The sequence below is a fragment of the Choristoneura fumiferana genome, chromosome 12, assembly GCF_025370935.1.
Source record: "Choristoneura fumiferana chromosome 12, NRCan_CFum_1, whole genome shotgun sequence".
NCBI lineage: Eukaryota > Metazoa > Arthropoda > Insecta > Lepidoptera > Tortricidae > Choristoneura > Choristoneura fumiferana.
This window is the reverse complement of record NC_133483.1, coordinates 16,450,987-16,475,647: the sequence shown is the minus strand read 5'-3', so window position 1 is coordinate 16,475,647 and position 24,661 is coordinate 16,450,987. Positions and strand designations below refer to the sequence as shown.

Here is a 24,661-nt window from a genome sequence, read left to right as displayed (position 1 = left end):
GTCCAACCTAAACCCTGGATCTAGAAAGCTGAACTTTTACTTGACTTCGAAATTCTCTCTTTTTTTGGAGACAAGAACGTGAATGTATTTTGTCATAATTTCATGGGACGATAATTCTGAGATTTAGAAAAAGCCACTGGCGTAAGCTAGCTAGCATAACCTGAAACTGATTTATAAGACCTACTATTTTTCTCGCTGTCGTGAGGTGAAAAACTGCGTGTTCCGCTCGGCTGTAAAGTTGTTTAGCATCTCGTGCCTTTGAAACCCTCGACTACGCTCAGGATTCTTAAGCGAGTGGTTCAATCCTCGAATTCTTCGCTTGCTCATGTTTCAATATAAGCACTCTTGCCAAACAGTCATTTTCCAGCCTTGCATAACAAATAACTATTTTCAAGTTGTACCTACTTTATCATTCATCGATCGTCATACAGATTATATAAAACAAATTCTGTAATACCGTAAAGTTATATCTTGATACCGTCAATTAAGCGATATGAGTACGTACACAGTATTAATTATGAATGTCATTACAATTGTGACACCTGTGGCTGCAATTTATTTTGTTGTTAGATAGGTATATCAACTAAAAAAATTACGTAAAAAAAATTGTGATTAGTTCTGGCTCTATATTACGAAGTGCAAAATTTCAAGCGTCGTATCTTGCCGTCCCGCTCACGCTAATTATTAATACGAGAGTGAGAGGGACGGTACGATACGAACTTCGATTTTCTAATTTTGAACTGGCCTCCCTGCTAATGCTGGAGAGTAACACATTTATTCAATTGTTCAAATTAGTCTAATTTAATTGAGGATGCTCCTACTTTATTGCAATTAAGTAAATCACAAACTAGAAGTATGAACATCCTAAGTTAAGTAAGACTAATTAAAACAATTTTTTATTGTACCTTTTGTCTAGCATTACCAAAGTTAGGTACACCATTTTGTTTTACACAGAAAAAAACCTTTGTGTGTCCACATAATTTTACAATATACGTCCTATATACTTACGTCAAACAAAAGCGTAGCGCAATTTTAGTATCCGAAATGGCTGACACTATTTACCGGCCCGGATAATACCTCGTGTACACGCCCATACAAACTAATGTCTGACATGAGTTTCTATTGGCGTGCACATCAAAAATCGGGTCGGTATTTCCATGTCGGTATTATCCCGCCGGTATAATAGTGTCACCAACTTTTGAAATTCATTAGCATGACTGAAAATATTTAAATATGAAAAGAAAACTTAAATCGCCGTTTGTAGGATAAGTACTCCAGATTGTTGTGGAACAAAGCATTCAATCAGTTTGCAAACGAGACCGCTTATAGGGTTCCGTATTCAACAGGACCCTGTTATATTCCTAAGCTTCCGGCCTCTTCTGTCTGACTGTCTATGAATCCGTCCGTCTGTCACCAGATGGTATTCTTTACAGGTTTTTTTTCGATTTTATATTACAATAGCCGCTATAATAACAAGCCTACCACTAATCCTCTAATATTATAAATGCGAAAGATTGTAGGTCTGTTTGTTTGCTTGTTAGGTACTTCATCACGTCTAAACTGCTAAACAGATTTAGATGAAATTCGGTATATAGATAGTTTGTGTCCCGGGGAAAGGATAGTATATATCCCGGAAAAGTATATAGTTGCCGCGGGATAGTGAAAACCGAATTCTACGCGGACGGAGTCGCGGGTAACGGCTAGTTAAAAATAAAATGAAGTTATAATTGACTGCGGGTCCCTTACAAAAAACGTCTCTCATTGCCGGTTGTTTTTATGAAATGTCATAATATCTTGGACACCAAGTAAAATTTCACTTACGTACAGTCAACACCACCAATATCTTATACAACAAAGGGTGCGTCATATTTGATACGACTCTATTTCTAGGGCCAGTAGGATGACGTGTCAGGTATTTTTGCACGCTCCGCTTTGGCAAATATTAACGCAGGTAGTCATCTGTGACTGTATAGGTAGGTACATTAAAACTTATTTGGAAAATTGATTTTATGAAAAGAAGGTCTTTACAGTTTACAGCCTAATTGGACAACAAATTGCATGAAAGGCTCACATTTCTTCGCTATTATTTCAAAGGGGTCACTGAAAGTCGTGTACATGTGAAACTATTTTTTAATTTACATGCTTCAAAAGAGGGCAAGATAAGGGTTGACGACTGAACAATATCTTTAGCCTCAGGTCTAAATGGTGTCATACCTTATGTGCATTGATCTCAGTGCCTAGTTGTGCCATTTAATAGTAGATTGTACAACGGGAGTATAAAACGAGCCATTTTACCCGGGGCGTTAATATGGATAGACGCGTCGAGGGGAAAATGGGCTTAATGCTCGAGTTTTACAGTCTGCTTTTCACTTCGATGGCGGGGAAATGAAATATCAACAGTTCATGCATCATTATAATTATAAATTTTTAGTTTTATTGATCTATTTTGATTGATTTTTAGTTTTATATAAATTAAAATTTTATTAAAAATATATAATGTAGAAACTTCTTTGTTTGTGGCTGTTTACACCTGATTGCCTTGGTTTTACATGAAGATTTTACTTTATGCACTAGAGCATAAAAAGTCATTTTATGTCGCCTAACTGTTCAAGCATGAGAAGTGAAAAATAGATTTTCTCTTGGAATTTCGATATCAAAAAATGTTTTAATAAATACAAGCGATTCTAATTTCAATTGAAATATTTTTTGATATGACATCATCTTGAATGTTTTGGTGGATATACAGGAATAATATTCGGACTTACCAATACTCAGAATCATACCAAGTTTCATATACGTCCCACTGCTGGACACAGGGCTCCTCTCAGAATGACAGAGCTTAGGCCGTTGTTGCCAAGCGGGCTCAGTGCGGATGTTTTTCTTCACCGTAAGGCTCGTTATAAATTTCAAATGTAATTTTACACATAAATTTCGAAAAACTCAGAAGTGCGAACCCGGAGTTGACCCTACGATTCTCTGCTCAAGAGGCCATATAGGTCACCACGGTTGTTTTATTGTTTTGTTGGTATCTATCTATCTATCTATCTAATACCTTTAAACTAGCAATTCTTGAAGATATAATCAGAATCTCGGAAACAGCTTCAACTATTTCGATAAAATTTGGTATGTAGGGGTTTTCGGGATGAAAAATCGATCTAGCTCGGTTTTATCTCTGGGAAACGCCAATTATCGAGTTTTAGCCTGAGCGAAGCTCGGTCACCCAGGTGCTTATTATAATGTTCGTAAAAATTTAAGTTTTATTTGCAAGTATCTTGGTTATTGCTGTGACCCTTAACATTTAAAAGGCGAGCGATATCGAAAAAAATAAAAAGTCAATTTCAGAGAGCTACCCGTAGCGTATACCTTTCAATTACCTACACGTCCTCTTCACTTCAAATTTACGCAAGTGTGCTGTCAGATGACCGAAGGAAAAGTTAATTGAAAAGGCTCTAGGGTCGACGGCATGAGATGCTGCGTATTGCGATGGGTCCTACGTACAAGGGCTTAAGTGTAAAATCCTTACTTTACAGGACGGGCTTTCAAAATCAAAAACTGTCGCAACTCAGAGATGCCCTCGGCGTCTTACGTCAAAGTCGTAAAATGTCCAGTGTCAAAATCGTGTCCACATCGTAAGAGGTCCATGTCTTTCAGCGTCTAAGTCGTGCCACGTCCAAGTCTCGGGTGGTCCAAATCGCGAAATGTCAAAGTAGTAAAATGTCCAATCTTTACTAATGTCTATGTCTCGGACGGTCCAAATCGCGAAATGTCAAAGTAGTAAAATGTCCAATCTTTACGGTCCTAATCGTGAAATGTCTATATAAGTCTTAAAAACCGGCCAAGAGGCTGTCAGACACGTCCAGGACGGGGCTCCGCAGCCGTAACGAAAATGCAAAATTACCGCGGGATAGAAAAGTAAATATAACTTCGGGGCCGATTCTAAAAATTCTTTCAGCAGTAAAAAGCCTTATACTATGCCTGATTGACACGGCTAATTTTCCTCGGCAAAATGCAAAATTCCCGATGGATAAAAATAAATGCAAAAACATTTTTCACTCATAGAAAGCTGTACTGTTTCTGATTGAAATAGGTCAATGAACTAAAAGAATTTCCTTGCTCATCCACGACCTTACGATAGCTAAGCTTATGCAAAATATGCGTGTTCATGCAGTTCCTCCACCTCCACACTGTAAGAACACACACAAATCACACAAACCCATCTATCACCACCACCACACTACAATGACGCGTTTCGAACTCAACCAGAGCCCATCTTCAGAGTGACACAACCGTACACCGTATTCTTTTAGTTCATTGATATGGACCTCCGCAAAGTAACGCCTGATTCAATAAATTATTTGAAATAGGTCATTTTTGTCCCGAGAAAGTGTAAAGTTCCCGTGGGACAGAAATGACTATTTTGACCCCATTTTTATTTTTTTTGTTGTTAATCAGAGTCTGTAGCTTTCTATTAGTGTTTTTTTTAATCAGCCTCTAAGTTGAATTAACTTATTTCCATCTAGTGGGAAATTTGCATTTTCCCGGAGAAAAAGTAGCCTATGTCAATCAAGAATAGTGTAGCTTACTAACGGTGAAAGAATTTTTAAAATCGGCTCAATAGTTTCAGAGATTCGACTACAAACAAAGAAACAATAAGTTGAGATATTTCCCTACCCTGTGTGAATTTCGAAAAATCCTTCCTTAGTGCACCTCTACACAACACTCGTGGTATATGTATGCCAAATTTCAAGCCTCTAGCATTGGTCTAGCACCAGTAGTTTAGGCTGTGCGTCAGCTGTCAGGCTGTCAGTCAGTCAGTCACGGTACTGTTTTATAGGTATACTCGTAGATAACTACTGAGTCAAACGTCAAATTTGCCTAGAAATAATGAGTACCTAAGTATTCCAAAACTTTTTTGATGTGTGTAGTTAATTAGTAAGTAGGTACGCACTACTTACCTACACTGTAAAAAATATATAACAAAACTAGTTGTTGCCTGCGACTCCGTCCGCGTACAAGTATGCAAAATGGTTTACATCTCATTTTCAGACCTACCGAATATACACAAAAAAATCATAAAAATCGGTCAAGCCATCTCGAAGGAGTTTGGTCACAAACATTTTTGACCTGAGAATAGGGATGACGACTGGGTAACAAATATATCATTATATTTAGTCCGATAGTTAGATTATGGAAAAATATGGGACACGTATTTTTTGGTTTATCAAATTATTAAAAATCGACATAGATCATCAAACTTACGGAGTGGGGGCTTGTGACGTCACTAGGTATTAATTGGCTCTGTGCACGACATCAGCTCGGCTCTGATGCTCTGACGTTTTGAAATTTCATCGCGACATTGTGACAAAAATCAAACCTTAACGTATTAATTTATAATACAAAATTACTGTGATACCGTGATTTGGGTGGACAAAAGGTTGTGAATTCATTTTTGGTCATAAAAATTAAATGAGGTAAGTAAAATTTATTCAAAAAATGTGTTTTATTTTAGTTATGTCAGGGTTTGTTTACTTCATGTTTAGTGTACTTTTACTGTAAAACGAAAAGATAAAGTTATCTTATTGGTTTCTTTGAATAATAGTAAAATTATATAATCGTCCTTATATCGCTAGTAATAAATTAAATATCGTTTTCAGATCAAAATGAGTATCATTTTGGAGACCGGTTTTGTGAGTATCACTCAATATAAAATTTCAACCACAAACCGTTTCATAAGGAACATTGTTGCTGAACATGTCCGAGATGTAGAGGAATTAAGAACAAAACAGGGACAGTGTTCAATAATTCAAGCTCGCATCATAACACAAACATCTAGTATTACTAAAATTAGGTAGTTAAAGTCTATACAAATTTGCTTTGTTAATGACAGATTCATATGAGTATGACAGATGACAGAGCCTAGATAATTTCTTCTTTTGGCCACTATGAGCGCTGCGATAGATTTCATTACCCCCACCTAGTACTTCGCACCCTCCCAAAATAGTGACTTCACTCGAAACTTCTAAGCACTGTATCCTCGTCATTTTTTGTTTGTCAAACAAAAGAAAAAATACGTGTACAATATTTTTTAATTATCTAACTGACCGACAAAACAGTTTTTTTTTAGTCGTCTAGCCTATTTTATATATTAAAGAAAGAAGAAGATAATGCTTTTGTTACATGAACGCAATAAATAAACTCTAAATACCTTCATACCTCATCTTGTTGTTAGTTTCATATAACGTTCCTGCAACCAATCCAACCAAAAATAACTTACCCAATTTTTTCTTCTTCTTGGGCTATTTTCACGCCGTAAAATCTCCAGCCCGTGAACAAGAAATCTGTAACTCGTATTTACAGTAAGCGCCTTCGGATTTTATGCTCCATCATTATTTTTACGCGCCATAACCCCGCTTCGATGTTTCATTAAGAGAACTTCAACCATAGCCTATAAAAATATTCATAATGCTGATGCTGATCTCTGCCCTTTACGCCTTAGGACTAGTAGGGGACGGATCTTGTTGCTATACAAGGTGGTGTTTAATTCTGTGGGGAGAGAAGCTTGCGGCAAAATATCACTTCATATAGTAAATATCAAATAACATTGATCTATAGAAAATACCTTATTTATGACTATGACAAATAATATGTTCTGATATAATTAACCTCATTTATAGGATAGGCAGCTGTAGAACTTTATACCCGAAAACTACTCAAAAATATCTATTAGTTCAGGAGTTTTTTTTTTACTTATTACCGTTTTACTGCGTAACTACTTGGTTTTTATCCGACTGCGAAGAAGGAGGGTTATGTGTTTCACTCGTATGTATGTAATTTTTTTTATATTTTGTAGGTAGTAGTTGTGAGTAATCTATATAAAAAAAAACCTCGAGCCAAAATAGTTTATGTACAAATGTTGTTCCCTTATTCAGCAGCTACGGCCTGTCATATGTAATTTCGCACGTAAATGAGGGCTATCGCGTATGAATTCGCCACAAGAGGCGCTAGTGTAGCGTGAGGTCTCCGAAATGTCAAATCTCATAGTTTTGGGACTATGCAACACTGTGGCATGCTCGATATTTTTATGGTACGGTTTTAAGGTGTATTAAATATGATTTTAATCTAAACTTTGTTTTCACGCCCGTAATAACAGACTTTGAAAGCGATACTTAAAAACCTCACGCAACAGTGCGCCATCTAGTGAGACAAAAAACGATAGCCCTCATTCCGATGAACTCAGAGTTGCGAGCCCAAGCTCGAATCCACGAGCTTCTGCTTGAGAGGCCATAGCTCAAACCATTAGGCCACCAAAACTTTTCATAAAAAGGAGGCGCGTCAGTTGATTGGTGTCATCAGCTTTGTCTCCGCATTGACCTTTATCGATTGATTTGTAGCATTCGAACATGGCGGATGTAGACAATATCTAATTTTGCTATTTCTGTTTCTTTGGCTAGTTGAAGTATAATTTTGATAGTGTTTTATGCGGCGATTTACCTTAACAGTGAACAGTGATCACAAAATTCTATATTTCTCTCGTGTCTGACATTTTTTAATGCGCAAGTTGTGTCCACGTGGTTTCTGGAATTTTACTATCAAGTTGCAAAAACTACAACCACCGTACAACGTCCCTCTCAAAGAGAGTATACTTTGACACTGGCGAAATTGTCCTATTAATTAGGACAGAAAAGCCATATTTTAAAAGAGAAGAAGAAGAAGACCTTTACAGCGTTCTATTCAAAATACTGACTCTAATTAAACCGTTCGCGACATTTTATTACATCCAACTGTTTCAGAACTTAAGGAATTTGGTACGTCAGTGGCAAGATTAAGCTAAAATTTGTGACGCCTATCCCTAGTAGTAATTACGCGCCAATTTCGACCGCAGTTAAGCTGGTTTTAAACCTAATTACTAAAGTTTAGTAGCTGGCGTGTGTTTAGATAGATAGATACGTTATTGCGCTAGTGAAGGTAGAACGTATGGCATGTTTCCATTGTATGGCACTGAATAACATTATATAGTAAAATTACTAGGTTTTACGTGCGGTTTCGCTCGTCAGCATTGCATTTGGCAGTTCAATTTTGAAATTCCGGGATTTTTTCAAGGAACTCGTCGAGTCGCATCGTTTCATTAAAAAAGAATTAAGTTCTTAGAATTCTTAACTTTATTTTCCACGATTGTTTCCTGTATTTATTAACATGTTGATATAGGTAAAGCAGCTCTTATACCGAATTCAAAAAAACGGTCAAGTGCGGGTTGGCCACGCGCATTGTAGGGCTTAACTTGTAGAACCTACTAAGCTCTAATTGTTTTCCTTTTAAATTCACTTAATTATACTACTATCATAATTATTTTTAGATTTTTCAAGATAATGGTTTATCTCGTGGAGGGGAGAGGACACTTGCCTCTAACAAAAATTAGCCCAAATATTTTGTAAACTAGTATCCCTAAATCGAAAAAACCCGGCCAAGAGCGTGTCGGACACGCCCGAAGTTGGTTTCCGTAGCCATTAAGAAAAAATTAAGTAATATTTTTCTAAGGATTTCATATTTTGTACGGAATATTCCAAGTTTAGCTATATTTTATACCTTAGGCTGCTATTTACTCTTAAACTGCTAATAATTCTCAAGAAAACTTAACCGTTATAGTTTTCCTTGTAAGTTTGACATATTTACTACCATCTTGAATTTTTTCAAATTTTTCACGTTTTAGCTCGATTTTAATGAAAATTTTCACTTTAAAGTTGAATATTTTGCAAACAAATCACTGAATCGAAAAATCGTTTTAGCAACCCCCTGTGTGGTTTTAAAAGACCTATCCAACGATACCCCACACTACAAGATTGAATGAGAAAAAAAACACCCCTACTTTACGTCTATGGGATGTATTCTAAAAAACATTTATTTTTTATTTTTTGTTGTACCATTTTGTCAGCATAGTTTACATATTATATATTCGTGCAAAATTACAGCTTTCTAGCATTGATAGTCCCTGAGCAAAGCCGCGGACGGACAGACAGACAGACAGATAGACAGACAGACAGACAGACATGGCGAAATTATAAGGGTTTCGTTTTTACCATTTTGGCTACAGAGCCCTAAAAATGGTCCTTAAGACTCGGCTTTAACTACGCCGACGAAAAGGTAAAAATAAATTTTGGAAAAAAAAATATAGTAAGTAAACTCGGCTTTAACTACGCCGACGAAAAGGTAAAAATAAATTTTGGAAAAAAAAATATAGTAAGTACGTCCCCTACACGTAAAGTGAGGATGATTTTTTTAGTTGCAAAAAAAATCATCGATTGACCACTACAAACTCGATGGCTTTACGGCCTCGCAATGTAATGCAACTTGCACGATTTTTCTTGCAAGTCTAAACTAGGCTTAACTTATTATGAAAAAAATAAACGTATTTAAACCTACTTACTTTGAGCTCTCTACTGTCATTCAAAGATTTGAAAAAATCGATAAGTTAAATGCCGTAAAATATTGTGTTTTTACTTCAAAGTATGTTGTCATCTTATTCGAAATATACCTTAGTTTAAGTAAAACGCCTTTGTAATGCGCTAAATGCACTAACATTTTAAATTAAATAGACTGCCAACACTACCAAACTACCAATTTCGTTTATGTAGGTTTATGTGACTTGCAACACGAATAAAATATACACAACACGAACAATACATACCTACGTATTGATAAAATTATTGATTCAAGTTGATGTTCCGCCACTTTTCAGCATACAACATATTTATTTGTTTTTATGCGAAATTACGAAACTTTCATTCAAAAATCAAATCTTTAAGGTAAGGTAGAGGGCTAAAACATGTTACGTCGAAAAAATAATATAAAAATATTTATGTAAGAAACTAGCCCATATGCAAGTTTTTAGAGGTATTGGAGACTGATTAAACAACTTTTTTTTCTTCATACGTAGAAAGACACTCCACCCTAATGAATACCTACTCAAACAAAATTACAGCTTCTTTGCATCCCTAGGCTAAGTCGCAGACAGACGGATATGGCGAAACTTAAGGGGTTCCTTGAAGGACTACGGAACCCTAAAAAGAAGGAGGTTTGCACCTCGTGAGTTTTATTTACAACATAAAAAAGTATTTTTGTAAGGACTCTACACAAACATTTATGCTTAGGTAAGTTATAAATGTCACCTAGTGTAGGTAAACGAAAAGTGAAAAACAAACGTTGAAGTAGGTATGAAATCGGGTTTCTTTACGATCCTTTGAGCAATCAAACGAAGCAGGACCCTCGGAAACCTCTAGAATGTTCGAAAACGATCCCTTTATTTCGTAACTTTTTATTCTGATATAGCTTATGCCTGCAGCTTCGCCTCAGTGTAAAAATTAAAACAAAAGCTTATCCCATGAAAATTTCACGACATAAAATTTTTAGCTGTACCTAAGCACTATTTGTGTAAATAGAATGTAAGCTATGAAATATACCGTCTTTGATCTACGAATAGTGATCGTATTTAGTAGATCCTATAAGTTCTTCAAATACATAAATAAGTACATTTCTTTACGTTTTCAAGGCCCATGGCTCTGCCAATTAAATAATACAAATACTGAATCGGCAAAAACATTCACGTAATTATCAAATCTGTTCACAAAATTTCACGAGAATTGGTTAAAAAATGCGATGTAGAGAGGAGATAACTGGGCAGCCGAAAGACGGATGGTGGATCGACATACAAACCTGATATCGACAGATTGCTCAGTACATGTTTTGTCTATCTATCTGTTATCTGTCTCAAGTTGAAATGCTCGCTCTGTGAACTACATACTAAACTTATTTTACGCAAATCCGACATTTTTAGAATAAATGAGTAAAGGTCCTCCTATTTTCTCCTTCGTTATAGGTACGATAAACAGGGCATGTACAACGTGTTGATATAAAGCAGTTTATCAGTTTATAAACCAAATTCAAAAACAGATAAGCGCGTGTCGTGTCATGTGCAGTGTAGGGTTCCGTACTAACATGCGATAAATATTTAATATCAAGTCTTGGTCGACTACTTTTCCTTAACTTGTACTTGGCTGATATTTTGAGGGTTCCGTACCCAAAGGGTGCCAACGGGACCCTATTACTGAGACTCCGCTGTCTGTCTGTCTGTCTGTCAGTCTGTCTGTCACAGGGCTCTATCTCTAAAGCCGTCTTCTTGTTCTCGTGTCGATGGCTTCACTCGTTCAAAGTATCCGTGACCAGAAAGTAGCGGTGCTTATAGCCCTCTCCGGTGCATCTCGGAGGTCTTGCCCAGTACCACAGAATATATAATAGTACTGACGTACAGAATGGACACGCTCCGCCCCGCACCGGTTCGAGTTACCCCACCCCTCAAGCGCAGATTGCAGGAAAACCGCAGGAAAGCAGTCGGGCGCGCAACGCGATGTATGTCGGCCGCACCGTCGCACGGCACTAAGTTCGGGAGCAATAACTTTGCGAAATGGTGATATACTGTGCATTTTATGGGTGTTTGTCAACAGCCAAAGATAAGAAAAGGAGTTTTTTTCGATTTCCGAAGGACGAAAAAAAGTAGGCTAACCTAACCTAACCAACTTTAATTAGCAACATGTACAATGTGCTTAGGTATTAGGTAACTGAGGAAAAAAACAATACCTAGGTTTAAAAGTGTGTACCTATAATGCATAAATAGACCTGTTATATTAGTCGGTAGGTATTTTTAAAAATGATTTATTAATTCTTTCATATCAATAGATCAATATCTTATCTACAATCACTATACTAATTATATAACAAATTGTCTTTACAAAATAAACTAGGTATACACTCATTCACTTGTTTTTAAACACTTAATTTAGACAAACGATACCTAAGTACTTTCCGCAGCTATCTCTTTCTATGCCGCTATACAAGAAACTTGTTTGTTTTCAGCGTTTTTGACCGAGTCGCCTAGAAACGGCTAGCTATGTCGTTTGAATATTTACCTTTAAGTTTTCGATTTTAATGATGTTTTATAAAAGCTTCGATAATATAATATAGTGATTGTCTGATTGTGTGGTCTATTCGTTTTGTTCAAAATTAATGAAGCAATTTTTGAATCACAAACCTCAATGAAGCCAACTTTGATAAAGCGCTCGCCAAATTCGCACCGTCACTAATTTATACAAAAAAAAATTGGTTCTAAGTATTTAAGATTATTTACGAGGCTTATAATACATATCGAAAATACAAACTGAAATATAGATGCATAGAAAAACCAGAAAAATAAGGCCAGCGCTAGGAATCAAACCCAGATCCTCGGCATTCCGTGCCACTTGCTATATCACTACACTACCACTGGACAGTGATACAGGCACGAATTTCTCCTATGCACCACATATCTCAGCTTGTTTGTTTTCTTATTTAGTAACTTAAGCAGTGACACTAGCGACAACTATGCTGTAGACCTCATCGAGAAACTTTCAGCACCCCATTGGAACTGACCGCTCACCCGGACAAGAGATGTCGTTATTAAGCAATCAAATTAAGATTGTTTTTTTGGAATCTTTTTGTATTTTTATTTCAATTCCAATTTTTTTTGTTACTTTTATGGTTATCCCGTAAAACCCATATCGAAAGTACAAACTGAAATATAAAAAAGAAAACCAGAAAAATAAGACCAGCGCTGGGAATCGAACCCAGGTCCTCGGAATTCCGTGCCACGTGCTATACGCATACATTGCACAATAAAATACGAGTTAAAAAATACAAGTGAAAAAATATGAGTCCTAATAACTAATACGCATTTTATTAGCTTTTGTTGCAATACGAGTCTAAAAATCCAAATTATTAGTTGTACTTGTATTTATTATTACGTAAACAAGGACCAGGGTAGTTTTGAATTACAAGTGATTTGGCTACGGCCTAATCGACGAAAAATGTTTAATATTTTGCATTTATCCGACGATGACGATGATCAATCCATACTAATATTATAAATGCGAAAGTGTGTGTGTTTGTATGTTTGTCCGTCTTTTTTTGGCATAGAGATAGTTTATGGGCCAGAGAGTGACATTAGGCTACTTTTAATCCCGGAAAAATGAATAGTTTCCGAGGGAAAAGCGCGCGATAACCGAATTCCACGCGGGCGAAGTCGCGGGCAAAAGCTAGTATCTAACAAAAAATAGGTATAGAAATGGACAGGTTCAACTTTAGGAAAAAACTTTTTCTTTACTTTTATTACTTAATAAAGAAATTTGAACAATTTGATGAAATTCTTCGTTGTTACTAACAACTAATGTACACTTAAAAAAAAATTAGAATCATCAATATTCTGATTATTCCTGATCTGCATACGCGGTATCCGTATTATTTTGATTTTCGGATGTAGTTTCTGGAATAAACACAGCTGGTGTAAATTGATCCAAATTACTTCCCAAACCAATTGCGCACTTAGAAATTTCGAAAAAGTTTTACGTTGTCGTTAACTGTTCCCGCCAAGATTTATATATTTCATTGCTAAGTCTACAGATGGCCAAAGGTTTACCTCACTCAGCCAACTTGGTTACTTGCTCACAAGTTAGCAAAAATATGGTATGCAACGAAATTTATTAGTAGGTACTTGTAAATAATGATGAATTTGCTTGTAACTTTCAAGATATTATTAGTAATTTATGCAACATAATTTTCTAATACTTAATTAGTGAAAACACAAAATACTTATGCAACACGAAATAACACAACTTGTAAATTGCTAACTATTAATCTAATTATGTAATAGGCCCCTGATAGTGACATCTTGGTGGTCCTGCCAGGATCGTCTCTGCAGGAGGGAACTCCTCAATAGTTAATAGTACCGACTTGAAATTTGGTACAGATATTTAGTTTAGATGACAATGCAAGTACAGTCAACAAAAAGTACATTCGGCAAAAAAACTTGTATTAAAATTTTTTTTTTTTACAAAAACTTATTACTAGCATTGTATTTATTTGCAGTGTAATTTGGTTGGGTGGAATCCTTCAACTCAAATTTGAAGTGGATATCTTCAACCGATTGAGCTGAAATTTTACACTCATGTATATAAATCCGATGACAATGCAATATTATTATGACATGGAGTTGATCTGATGAAGTGATGATGAAGCTAGCGGGTGACGTGACCATAGGAACTCTGTGATAAACGACACGACCGCATCGAGTTTGGACTCGTCTTGACGAGTACTTTGCTAACCAGGGGTATAAAGTACAGCCAGCAAAAAAAACTTATACTAGAAGAATTTTAAGAAAAACTTTTACTGAACTGTTTACGGAATCCTTCATGTAGGAGTCGGACTCGCACTTGACCAATTTTTATTTTCATATTCTACAAGCTAACGGTTTTGCTTGTGGAGGGAAGGGGGGGGGGGAATACTCATTTGCTTCTAGCAAAAAAAACATTTTAAAGTCTAAGTAGTAATGGATCTCAATATCGAAAGGAATTTATCTATCTAAATAGGTACGTAGTATTGTCATGATGATTCTAAAAGAAAGTCTAAGTAATTAGCTGATAAAACGTCAGTAAGCCTCATTCGCATGTAAGCGCCGCTAATATTCTCGAAACTCATCAGCAATTATCAGTAGATTATTTACGATACATGTCTAATTCAGATTATTATTATCCGTGGTGGGATTATACGATATCATCTTTTTATTATCAACATAATATCTGTAAGCATAAGTTTATTACAAATAACGTTCAATCAGCTTAAAACAACATTATAAAAACATGTATAATTCGGTATATTTTTGTGAAATGAAGGTTTACAAGATAAAACTACTTATTCTTTTAAGCTTACTTAAATTTAAATTATATACAAAAATGAGATTATTATAAAAAAAAGACACCTGAGACAAATAATATTCTATTCAGTTCACAACTTCACAACTTTGTAGACATCCTTTGGTTTTGACTACTTATCTGACTTATCACTCTTTGGTTCTTAGGAATAAACTTCCACAACTCTCTCGTCTTTGCGTTCCCAAACACCCAGAAGGCAGCAGACATCGCACATTGGTACAAAGCAAAGATATTCAATGCAACATGCACAGCATTTACTGCCTCTGGTATTTTCACTTTTTTACGAAGCATTGATACGTAAACGATCACATAAATATCCATAAACAATTGTTGAAAACAAAAGGCAAAAATCATTAAGATCATCACAAATACTGTTTTTCGATTATTCCTTGCCCTTGTTTTAGTCTTTAACACTGATCGTAAACTTATACATAAAAGAACAGCATTAGATATTAATAAAGGCCACTTGAGAACGAAAAGATATAAACAATTAATTAAGGTATAAGCGTCTTCCAATAAACTGATTAGAAGTGTTAGTGTTAATGCTATAACTATAGGTAGAGCCCATGCCAATAAGGAGTCTCTGATCATGTGGCTCTCATTAACATTAAAAACTTTCACTAAGCTTGTGTATAACTGTTTACTAAAAATAAACATCCAAAATACGAATGCCACTTCGGTATAAAGAAGAATAAATATTTTGTAGAAGATGGTATTTTGAGCTAACTCGTACAATCCAAACACATAACTTACATTGTTGAAATATCTTAGGAGAACGTAAATAAATCGAGCGGTTATGAACTGTATCAGTAGTTGATTTTTATAGATCTGCCTCCATTCAGCGAAGAGCATAGCAGTCAGGAGTAACAGTGCTAGGGCAACGGCCGATAAACCTATCCCTATACTGCTCATAGCCAGAGTAAGAATCGTGGCGACGGTTGTCTCATTCGTGGGGGCAAAAATAACTTGTCCTGTGTCCAAATCGAACCACACGTTTGTCCAGTTTCCAGGGTCCATTTCTTCATTGATGATCGAATCAACCACTTTTATTTCTTCGTAAATGAAGCCAAAGAACATTTATCTCTTCGTAACGCAGCCTTTTCTTAATTTTTTTTTGGTAATAACTTATTTTCTTCTTCTTGCACATTACCACGGAGATGCATTTAATACTTCTTTACTTTTGTTTTTAGCACGAAGCATTCAGTTTGATTGCATTTTGTGTAATGATGTTTTATTTTTATTTTATCGCCTGTAATTGATATTAGAGGCAGCTGGTTGGTATTGATAACATAGGAATTATCGTCGTACGATTAGATTAGCTATTTAATTATTATGGGGCTTTGCGACTTGGGGCTTACGGTTGGTTCAAAATATTTTCGATTGTAAATTAATTATTAATCGTGTGAATATATATGATTATGTTTTTGGAAAGACCTAGATGATTTAGGTAATGTAAATAAAACAACAGATAAGAAACACAGAGAATATATTTTCAGATATAACACCACGATAGGTCAAAAATAATGTTCATATAGGAGGAATACGAAACAATAAAATATATAAAATTCTATACAAATAGTCAACAAGGTGACAGCGTCCAACCGTAACTATATTTATTATATTATTGTGTAGGGCACATACGAGATTATATAATTATTATGCTGGTAACTAAAAGATTTTGCGAACACAATAATAATTTCCACTTCGTCGTTAACATTCACTGGGTTGGATATATTTTTTGCATTTTGAGTCTCAAGTACCATTGACTAGATTACTGCTTACACGGTTTTTTTTTAAATTTGAATTGTATAAGTCTTTAAACAAACCTTAAATTGCCTTAAATTCCGTTTAAATTGCCCTAAGAGACTTTTTATTTGCACATCGTCGAAGAATTAAGTTCTACAATTTGTTCTACAAATAGGTGCAACTACTTATGAGATATTATTGCATTTTCTAATTAACAGTAGAAATACTATGTTTAACAACTACACATTTAATTTAATGCAACTAAATCTACTTATAATTAAGCCTAATACAACATTTTTCTGCAAATTATTGCGGATAAATTTAAACGACGAGTTACTGAACAAATTAAAAACAATAACAGTAACAAAACAAATAGGTTTAAAATAATGAATTCCATTACCTCAATATAAATTCAATTAGGTTACTTAACAAGTAAAACTTTAATTTAATAATAATAAAATAAACAGCCGCATTTTCACAAACAAGACGTCGCACGTGTATAAATTGAAAAGCAGAGTAGGTATTTGAAGTAAAAAAAATATATAATGTAAAAATAAAGCAAGAAATTTAAACAATTGAAAATTACGGTATAATTTACTTATAAAGTATTTTTAATTAAAATAAACTATGGAAAACATAACCTTTTTGTGCTTTTGACACTATTGTGTCACAATCTGTTATATCTTAAGCTTTAGTAGTAAGTACTAGCTTAGACACTGTTATTGTAGGCAAACGAAATGACCTGAAAATTATGAGCGTCTCGTCGGAAAGAATTGGTACTTTACATAATCTTTATAGAGCCTTAACCTGATATTAAATCGAGTGCACGTAATAAATGAAAACCCATGATAAAATCTAGATTCTCTTCAGCTTTTTCACAAATGGTTTGATTATAATAGGTAATCATGAAAATGGAACACTTAAAACCATTTGACTTCTCGTAAAGTCTAATCCTTTTTTAGAGACAATTCTACCTGACTTGTACCTGCAAATTACTTTCTTTGGAGTTTTCCGATCTAGGAATGCAAAAAATACTCCATTAATTTATGTTCGGTTAAAAATTACAAAATGCAGATTATAAATTTACTGCGGGTACAATAAATACGACAATAACGATCGGTTCCCGACCGAATATAAAATAAGATATAAATGTAAATTAATGTACGAATTATGCAACCACTTGATAATAGATGAGCTCGTACTCGCTTCCTTGAGTTTCTTTTGTTGCCCCTGATACTCGAAAAAAGTGTTCCGTAAATCTATCTTAAAAGGCAGTGTAATATTTTGTGACACTTACAGTATAAGATCGTACGTGCGTAAAGTTTTGCGTAAGCTAGGTGCGTCACAGTGCCTTGTTGACGTAAATCTGCTTGCGTAGGGCGGCTAAAGAATATCCTTTGCTAGTGCCGGTTATTTAATGTACTTAAACACCATATGGCATTATCATAAAAAACTTAAACACTGCTCTAATAAATGTAAAAAGACAATTTTTAAAGTGACATCTTTTCAACACACGATTAACGGTTACCAAATTTCTGAAGTAAATATGGCTAGTGTTTTAACTTTTTTGTGTAAAATAATAATTAGGAAGCCAAATGCTGACGTGCTTCATTTTTATATTATAAACAAGGAACTCATTAAAATAGTTTTTTTTATTCTTATAATAAACCCGACTTCGCTGACAAGGTTTACCTCTTCGCTAATCTTGCTACTCGTTTATGTTATTCAATTAAGAAATAGTGTTTGCAGAGGTACCAAACAAGCTCTACCTACTAAGTGCTGATGATGTTATATGCAGCTACGAATGTATACGTAAATCGTGTAGAAAGATCCGGTACCTATTCGGTACAAGGTGTTTATATTATTATGATAGCCGAGTATGCTAAATATTCTACATTATGCAAATACACGTTAAATCTATTGTAATTATGTTGAATATAATATGTGTACTTATGTAGAAGTCTTTATAAGGGATCACAGCTTGGAAAACACTAGTTTAATATTGGCCGGAGAAATTATGACACATGGTGTATTTTCATAAACACTTAGATAAAGATATCAACCTTCTTATACATATGCCTAGTGTCATCCACGAAGACACGTGATTTTGTCAAATTTAGACACGTGATTTTGTCAAATTTAGACATTAATGACATTTTAATAAGAACCACGGCACGCGTCATCGTGAATGACTCTACCTATACAGTCAAGGCTATCAATATGTTGTATCCATGCGAAGATGCTCATCATGTAAGACGTATATCAACCGTATTTTCATAGTAATAACATCTGTCTTAATTTTTTTTTGGAAATTGTAGTGTATTTTTGCTGAGTATACCTAAATACGCATGTACGGTAGATGTGGTCCTTAAAATAACTCAATTTGAAGAAAAAATGTATCTTATTACAAAAAGGCATATTAGCCAATCAGTATGCCACAAGTGACTTTCTACAAACAAGAACGCTAAGACAATGCACGAATGGAAATAATATACCTACATATTTGTAGAAATCAATCGAAACACCTTGACGCGTTTGGATCTTGTCTAGTCACACAGTAACTGTCTCCACTCCTGTCATCAACGAACGAAGTAATTAAGTAATAAATAGGTAATTATAATTTTGATTTTTGACCGAGATAGTGCCTTAATTTCTTCGACCAATGGCAATTTAATTGAGGGGTAGAGTACACCTTTATTCTATAAGAGCTAACTTTTAATTACAACAATGTATCATTTAAATGTGATATGGGGTGGAATATTACATAATACGAAGATGAAATTGTTGCTTAAAAACACTACATGTCGTCAGAACCATTAAAAGTAATGCAGTTGAAAAATATGTTGAAAAAGTCTATTTCAAGGATTGCAACGCCATGGCTAAGAATTTGACTAACATTTTCCATAAGCGTTTTCTACAGCTCTTATAACGAATATTTTACGCTACACAATAGTAATGGGAAGTATCACAACGTGAAATGAACGCTACCCTTAAGATGCTCGACTCGAACCACGTCTTAATATAGAATTATTATTACTTATGGTAGACTTACCAAACACGGACCAGTTCCTCATTTCAATTTCATGCTAACTTATTATGATTTTCGCTAAGACAAAATTTGTTCATTGAAATAAGATTTTAGTGATATCTTATTCATTTCAACAAATTATGGTGAGGGTATTGTTTTGTTGAGTTTTATAAAATTTTACTAAGTAGTCAGAAAATTAACATCACCTATTATTTATTACGCATCTTTTTCTCTGTTAGAAATGTCGGGTATGCTTTGGTGAATATTCTTCAAGCTACCTTGATTGCTTTCTCTTTCAGTTTCAGTGCTTTTTTTGTTAAGAAGATTGCGACTTAGTAGAAGTTTGCGTATTTTTAGCGGAAAAAAATGGTGACAATTTCATACTCATTATAAAATTAATATTTCGATGTACTGAAACTGGTCCAGAAATGACAGAAGCTACACCTAGAAGATCACATTGCAAGAGGCAGGAGTCCTATACGCTAATATAACTATGCTTACCCGTTGTCGAAAAAAAAACCGATTGTGACGTTTACGTTTTAAATTCGGTGCCCTTCGTATCGCCGAATATTTTTACGTCTTATGATTGAATTTTTATAGTGAACGTGATTATCTCTATCAAAGAATTAACATAGCTATTAACAAACTTTAGAATAGGTTAGGTTCATTTTATAATTGTTTTAAAAAGTGGTTTCGGTATTATTTCAATTATAAAATAATCATACTACTTATTCTTTGCAAATAAATATATTCTATTCTATTCTTTTCTATTCGACCAAGTAATAAAGCTAATAAATTAGGACAAAAAATATTCGACCATCCGATAACGCAAAACTAAAAAAAACTTTTGACAAATCGGTGTGATTTCCATAATAAAATTAGTTTAGTTTAACAAAACGAGACCAGCTCTTACAAAGTTTCTTTAAAGTTTAATCTTTAGTGTATAAGTTTGGGTATAATTGTGCTTTAGCTGACTAGAAGATGATCAAGCCGGTGCATAAATACCTCTTCTTCATTCCACCATGTGCTCTGTGGGCGGAAAACCATAGCTCGTGTTAGTGCTTGGATTTGGGCAGATAAACTGAACAGAAAAAAAAGAAGAACAATGTAATACCTAAATGAAATATTCAGAAGGTAGGTAGGATATTAAGTATCACGCTGTGGTTTAAGAATCCATGGTGCCGCCACTTTTATAAAGTATATTACAAAGTCGAAATTACTTTATTATAAATGAAATTTTGGTAGGTAATATGCATTTTTGGGTCCATATCGGCTCGCATATTCGGTAAATGAATCCATAAATCTGAAATTTAATTTTATTGTTTGAATTGTTATTATATTTCTTGTTTTAATTTTATTGTTTTTACATTGACATTTAAATTGTTACTGAATTATTGCCTAATGTATTAATTTTTACATATCCTTGACATTTTGGCCATTATTCTTTTTTAATGTTAATTTCAATGTGTTTTCAGTCTGACGATCCCTTGAGGAGAACCAGCCTTATTTTAATTGTTTTCATTCATATGAAATGCTTAGAATTTTATTTTTTATAATTATTACTAATCTTTGACGATTTCAATACAATTCTTATAACTGACATTGAATATAACTAACTAATCTAACTTATTGAAAGTCCGAATGTAATGTTTGTCAGAATGATTGTTTGTCATAACCCTTTTTTCACTGAATCCAATAATTGTTCAGAATTGTTATAAAACAAACCTAACCTAACCTATAGTTTTCTATAGGATGACCATTTAAAAATTTCAGAAAAATGTAAGGTTTCAGTGGGGAAAAATTATGACAAACGATGATTCGGACAAAAAATACGGCATGACTAGGGAAGAGTATGCGAACTTTGGCGCTCCCAAAGTTGATAATTATTTCCTTAAACGTATTTCCTGAATTTAGTACACTGGGCTTTACCAGGGTTATCTGATGCTCTTTATGTTTTTGATATTTGTATTTATTTAGCCATGTTATTTTGTCTTTAAAAATACTTTTATCAAGTATTTAGTGACTCCATGGATTGTAAAACTACACCGTGTTACCATATTTCCCATTCTTTTTGAAGATACTATATTAAATTGTAACCTTAAAATATAATTGTATGGCATGTCTAAAGTTTAATGGATGCAACTAACCTTGTTCTTCGACAGGTGTATGGTCCTCATCTGAAGAATCTAACCTCTCAATCAACGAACTTTGTTTTGATAGAGACTGCAACAAAAATATATATTATCAAACAAATTATTATATACAAAACTTAAAGTACCTGAATAAAAGGCTACGTACGCACTATGCACTATTAGCCGCGCGGTTTAGCTTGATGTCACTCTTCAAAGTATCGTTTGAGAAAGAGATAGCGCGTTCAAACCGCACGGTTAGCCACAATAGTACGTAGCCTTATGTTTTTTTTTTAATATTCTTAGTAGTGTACGTTTTTTATTGTATGCTAAAAATAAACAATGTTAGTAACAGTGCAGTGTTTCATTGACGGTTTATATAATACTGTAATTTTTGGCATATGTAAAAAGTGTTTACGGTATTAATGGCAAAACCGCACCGTTATGTTTCCAACAATGTTACTGAGGCAATAAAGCCAAATGCATCTCAATCCATCAACGCCGCTGCAACTTGCACCCAATATTTCAGCAGTTTTATTGCTGTACCAAACACTGGCAATGCAACGAGATTTATTATTTACAACCCAAGTGTTTGTAAATCTCATGCGTACTCGTACACGACTTGGGCGTGCCAGTTTCTGAAAATGAATAGATTACTACACTAGGCTCTAGATTTTTTTATATCAGACAAAAATGAGCAGTGCGCAGAACAATGAGAAGACTAGTTTTGGCAGGCCACCCACTAGGTGGCCCGATGACGTCGCGAGAGTTACAATGGATACAGGTGGCAAGATGTCGTTCATCGTGGCGTTCTAAGCCGAGTCTTTGTTCAACGTGGACGTCTTCCGGCTGTTGATGCGATGTGTGTTCGTAACAAAACGCTACTAGCTGCCAATCTTTAAATTCTTTGAAGCATACTCCATATTAGCGCCTTTGCCAAACAACTCGCGCGGGTGCACGGCGGTTTCAATAGGTATCATTAGAGCAGAGACCCGCCTTAAGCAGCGCAGCTCTATTAGATCATGAAACAAACACCCCACGCCAGCCAAGCCAAGCCGTGCACCCACGCAAATGAGGGCTATCGTTTTTAGTCTTTCTAGATGGCGCCACTGTTGCGTGAGGTTTTTAAGTGTGGCTTTCAAAGTCTGTTATTACGGGCGTGAAAACAAAGTTTAGATTAAAATCATATTTAATACACCTTAAAAACGTACCATAAAAATATCGAGCAACCACAGTGTTGCGTAGTCCTGTTTTGTTCGGACAAAAAGGGAGGACAAAAGTTTCCGAAAGACAAAACTGTCTCAAAACACAGACATTCATTGCCCCGTAACGCATAATTGCCATAATTAATTCCAGGTAATGCAAAATATTCACAAAATTATTCTCATTATAAATAAACCCGCGTAACTCAAAAACTATGAGATTTGACATTTCGAAGACATCACGCTACACTAGCGCCTCTAGCGGCGAATTCATACGCGATAGCCCTCATTAGCGGAGGTCCTTACAAGCAGTGTGCCTACCTTGTTTGAGCGCCGCCGCGGAGGTGACACCTTGTTCCAGAGTGCTTCCAACTGGTCAAAATGCTGCGACTGCGCAATCGCTGCCTCCGCCGGACCCAAGCTCACCTGATACACCGAAAAAAGTAATTGTTGGTAAAAAACCTCCTTCCCATGTGTTTACCTACGTGTAATCTGTATAAGTTGACCTGTCAAATTACAAATAATAATGAGATAAGGCTCGTTAAGAGTCCTATATACTAAGTATTACAATTAGATTACAATCCAGAAGGGCCTAGTTTAAGTTTTTCACCAAATCATTGTTTAATAGTCCTCTAACATATATAATTTGGCATATATGTGTATATATATCATCCATACTAATATTATAAATGCGAAAGTGTGTGTGTTTTTGTATGTTTGTGTGTATTGTTTGTCGTCTTTCACACGTAACGGAGCGACGGATCGACGTGATTTTTGGCATAGAGATTAGCTTATGAGCGAGTGACATTAGGCTACTTTTTATTCCGAAAAAATGCACAGTTCCCGCGCGATAACGAATAGTGTGTTATATATGTGTGTATTCTTGTCTTGTGACTTCTGTCAAAAGACAAGAATCAAATGATTTATTTTCACTACAAGCTTTTTTTCGGGAAAGAAAAATTTAGTTTGCAAAAGATATTTGATACTAGCTTATTTATTGTCAACTGTACTTTTTGTTGATTATACCTGCATTGTCACTAGAAACATATCCGAACCAAAATCAAGTCTCCGACCACTGGAAGTGGGTGAGCTGTGACTTGCAAGGTTTGAAGGCAGGTTATATTTAAAATGAACATTGCAAGTTAAATAAAAGCTTGTAATAAGCAGCTTTGATAACAAAGTTTGATTTTTAACAGCGAAGGAGATAATTAGTTTCAGAAAATGTTACATGTATAATCTACCAAAAATATATTGTTTCCTTTTTACAGTAACAGCCACACTGAAATACGTTTAACTTTTAATGCGATTGCAAAAGCTTTCAAACTGTTTAACTGTCAATGAAACCTATTTTTTTTTTATTGTCACCGTAAAACATTGATACAAATAAATAATTTTGTTAAAGTAATAAGTTCTGTTTTACTTATTTAATTCTTCAAAACTTATCAGCTTTAAAAATCACGATTTTCCTCTCCGTTTCATTCCTATAAATATTTAAGTCATATTCATACCACATTGGGTTTTCCCTGAGGGGAACTTTACCTGCGAGCCCAAGTCCTTGTTTTTCGCCTCTTGTATTTTGGAGATTTCCTCCATGGAAGCGGATACGGAAACCTAGAATAATTGAAATGTATAACACACATAATTTCTTCGGTTTCTCTCGTAGACGAATTAAACAATAGAAACAACTCCGACGGGCCGTCGAATTCTTGAACTGCTTTTAGCAATTTAATCAAATACGGATTGATTTTTGTGATTGTAGTTATTAGA

At 34.9% G+C, this 24,661-nt stretch overlaps 2 long non-coding RNA genes across 2 annotated transcripts; one reads left to right on the top strand and one right to left on the bottom strand.

The window, feature by feature from the left end:
* Window positions 1-9,692: 9,692 nt before the first annotated feature.
* LOC141433049 (uncharacterized) lies at window positions 9,693-11,993 on the top strand. Its single transcript, XR_012451891.1, has 3 exons — window positions 9,693-9,800; window positions 9,994-10,080; window positions 11,905-11,993. It is a non-coding gene; the product is annotated as an uncharacterized lncRNA (long non-coding RNA).
* An 8,190-nt stretch (window positions 11,994-20,183) lies between these two features.
* Window positions 20,184-23,317, bottom strand: LOC141433503 (uncharacterized). Its single transcript, XR_012451929.1, has 3 exons — window positions 23,216-23,317; window positions 21,711-21,786; window positions 20,184-20,644 (listed from the first exon to the last, which is right to left on the bottom strand). It is a non-coding gene; the product is annotated as an uncharacterized lncRNA (long non-coding RNA).
* Between the last annotated feature and the right edge of the window lie 1,344 nt (window positions 23,318-24,661).